Here is a 3,566-nt window from a genome sequence, read left to right as displayed (position 1 = left end):
CCGGCCGCGTTTCGATGGAGGCGAAACTCAATGGAGCCCATGTGCTGTGCGATATCAGTGCACGTTCAATATCCCCAGGTGGTCGAAATTATTCTGGAGCCCTCCACTACACCACCATCTCTTTCTTTCTTCTCTCAGTCCATCATTTGTCCCTTCCCTTATGGCGGGGTATAGGTGTCCATCGAGATGTCAGACATACTGCGGCATTTCCTTTCTCCCCTAGGGTAGGATAGGATGCACTTTATTGCTCTAACAAGGTCTTTCAGTCAGAGAGAGCTCTTCATATTCAACCAGATGTCTTCCTCCGTCTTGCAGAGGTCAGCGCCCCTATTTCAGGGCACCGCTGAGTTTGGCCGCTCGTTGGGCATGAATGACCAATCCTATTTGGAATATTGGGTTGCTGCTGGAGAGCACACTCTCCCACTGCTCCGCACTCAGATTTTCTGTGCCATGGAATGTTTCATTTCTGTCACATTCCCAAGTAATGTGGTATAGGGTGGTTGTTGCACCGCACCATGGGCAGATGTCCCTGTATCGGTTCGGGAACATTTTGCTAAGGACGTGTAAATTGGGGAAAGTTCCGGCTTGAAGCTTCAGCCAGTAAAGTGCTTCTTGCTGATTTAATTTGTTGCGGTGAGGAGGATACTTTAGTCTCGTCCCTCTGAAATAATTTAGAATGTCGGAGTGCGTGGGAATTACCGTCAAGGAGTCCTCCGGGTCTTCGTTCAAGAGTGCTCGGTTAGTGTACTCGCGAGAGACTCTATCAACACTTTGGTTGTCTTCTATCTCGGTGTGTCCCGGTATCCAGAAAATGTGCCTAATGTGATCTTTGGGTAGGCCTGTGCGGAGGAGGATTTGGAGCGCTTTATGACCTATTCTGACGTTAATGTAGTTACGGCATGTCTCTATAGAATCTCTGAGAATTGTTAAGAAATTATTCGCGCGATAACACTCCGCGGCCGCTAGAGCAACAGCCATTTCCTCTCCCTCGGTTACCGTGCAGTCCCGTGCTGACGTGCCGTTGATCTCCTTATAGGCACCCTGCAGATGTAACTCCAGCGCCGACGACGGCGCCTCTGGCGGCGGCCTGAGCGTCCGCTGGGGGCTGCAGCCGAGCAAGCCTGAGCAAGTCCCGCCGACCGAGTAGCATCGCCGCTGCTGTTTGGTCTAGGAGCCTTGTTTTTGAGATTGCGTTTCCATGGGTCTGCATCCCAACAACAAAAATTGCTGTGTAGTAGGGTGTAACAGCGAGTACAGCAACTCACCAGGCATCAAGTTTTTCTCCTTCCCATCGAGACCCTGGGAGAGAGAAAGGAGCCAACGTTGGATACAGCTAGTTCGTCGTCAGAAGTAATATTTCGGTTCTTATTAATGCCATTGACAATATACTTAGGAAATCGGCGCTCACAGGTGTTTTTATATATCGTTTTTAAGCCACTGCATGAAGAAAGAAGCTCAGATTGCTATCGTCGTGCCGTGAACGAGCTCTAACGTAAGTGTAGAAGCGCCCGCATGAGTAGACCAAGGCGGTCGAATACGGTCTTCACGTCTGTCCTAGCTTCGTTTACACGAAACCGCAGCGCTCTCACGACGCTAGCACCGCGAACTATATTCGTGTTTCCACTCCACAGCGCTTGTGACCTTTTAAAGCGTTTATATTTAAAATGCTGTTGATCTTGTTTAATCGTATATTCCAAACCTCGCTAAAAGTTTTAAGAGGTCGTGTTAAACGCTTCGGCGGCAACCTTTGCGTGTTACTCAGGTTCTTACTGTACTTGTTTGTAGGTTATATTATGGGCTCTGGAAACTGTGTTTATTGCTTTTTAGGCACCGTCAGCGTGCTGCTGTGCTAGCATGAACTCCTTTGTTGCGCCTTTCTACCCACCTTTTTTTTTCAGTTGTACTGCGCAGGGAAGATGGGACGGGTTGGCTTCCATCGAAAAACTCAAGTATATGCAGTAAGCATTCTGTCGGCAATGTCAAGGCCAACGAAGAAGGTCATATTTCATATCATACAAGCATCTTCCCGTCTGTTTACAAGAATAAACAAACTCCTGGCTCAAGCAGACGATTTGAAAGGTACACGCGTGTTTCTCTAAAGCGTAGAGTGTTAAATGCGTTCCAGTTAAAAGACAGGCTGCGGATGGTCATTGTGATTTTTATTGTCTATTGTTTGTAGGCAAATGGAAAGGGAAAAGAAGAAAGCTGCAGGAAAGTATCAGGATCCTGCCCCACACCCGGATTCAAGTGTCCCTGCCATTGATTACTCCGCAGAACAAGCTAATGAAATTGCACCTATGGAATGTAGCCTAGTTGATGTAAGATTTTCCTTTTCCTCGAGTGTTGAATTTTTCATATTGGACTCCCACAGAAATGAAAATGTTATGTGGTGTTTATCGGTATTTCTGTAATGCAGGCATCTACAATGACAGAAGATCAACCGGAGTGCGTTACTGGAGAGCTTATCTTTCTCTCGGTTACTTCTAATTGCACGCAAGCTGCTTTGTATCCCACAAGACATCATCTACAGTGGAGCAAGGAACTGTGTGTGATATAGATTTTTGTGACAAGGCCATTGGCCCAGTGTATACGCAGCCCTACTTCGGCGGGTTTATAGCGCTGTGTAATGATGAATCTACACTGCAGTCATTAACAGCAGTGTCTTTTCAAATTTTTGCCCTTCTGCTTAGTGTTCTTCCTGGCTCAACACAACGGGTGAATGAACTTTCCCTTGAAAACAAACTCCTTTTGTTTTTGATTAAGTTAAAGCATGGTCTTCCGCTTTCCTTTCTAGCAGCATTATCTACCATTCACAGCACGACAGCTTCTCGAATTTTGCATGCATATATGCATTTTCCCGCAACTTCGGAGCCATGAGCAAGCACAGATTCACTGGCGTCGCAGAGGTGGCCCTCTTGCAGTAGTAGTGTACCCTTTTTTAGGTTTGCACTGCAAAAAAAAAAAGCGTCAACGACTTGAACTTCCAGGAAACCCGTCGATAAAACAACGGGCACGTTCTTTACCGCCATCTCGCTGCACCGCGTGAGGCGCGTCGTCTGCTGCAGCTATCCCCCAGCGAACGCAAAAGCGGCTACGCGGTGGCGCTTCACGACAACCGAAGGTGGCGGCGCCTGGCGGATGCAGGGTGCCTATATTCTGAGCCGGTTACTGTCGCGACGACTTATTGTTCTGTGGTTCCCATGCCTCCGGGTGTACATCGCGGTGTTCGTGTAGACCGTGTTCGCCTTGACTGCCGAGTATTCTTTTACATATTTCGCTCGAGCGTTTCGCCTAGCCGCGTGTAAATTTGAGTCCATATTTTGGGTACCGAGCCTATTTTTATAGTGCTGTGGAAATTATCAGGCAGACTCGCTGTTCTCTGCTCTGCTTTAAGCAGTGCTTGATGCCCCCGTCTTCTGAGGAGCGCTCTGCCAGTGGTCGTCTGCTGGAGCCTGTCTCGTTGTGACTCTTGTTGTGCTTCTTTGAGTTCCTCGAACGAGTTTTTAACTCCGAGGGCCAGCAGCTTCACCGTTGATGTGGTGGCTGGTAGGTGGAGGGCTGTCTTG

At 48.1% G+C, this 3,566-nt stretch overlaps 1 long non-coding RNA gene across 1 annotated transcript; it reads left to right on the top strand.

Annotated features, from left to right (window-relative positions):
* Positions 1-1,076: 1,076 nt before the first annotated feature.
* LOC144134689 (uncharacterized) lies at positions 1,077-2,492 on the top strand. Its single transcript, XR_013315216.1, has 4 exons — positions 1,077-1,350; positions 1,899-2,079; positions 2,180-2,318; positions 2,417-2,492. It is a non-coding gene; the product is annotated as an uncharacterized LOC144134689 (long non-coding RNA).
* Positions 2,493-3,566: the final 1,074 nt, after the last annotated feature.

Source organism: Amblyomma americanum, chromosome 5 (assembly GCF_052857255.1).
Source record: "Amblyomma americanum isolate KBUSLIRL-KWMA chromosome 5, ASM5285725v1, whole genome shotgun sequence".
Lineage (NCBI taxonomy): Eukaryota > Metazoa > Arthropoda > Arachnida > Ixodida > Ixodidae > Amblyomma > Amblyomma americanum.
The sequence above is the reverse complement of the archived record's forward strand: the minus strand, read 5'-3'. Positions and strand labels throughout refer to the sequence as shown.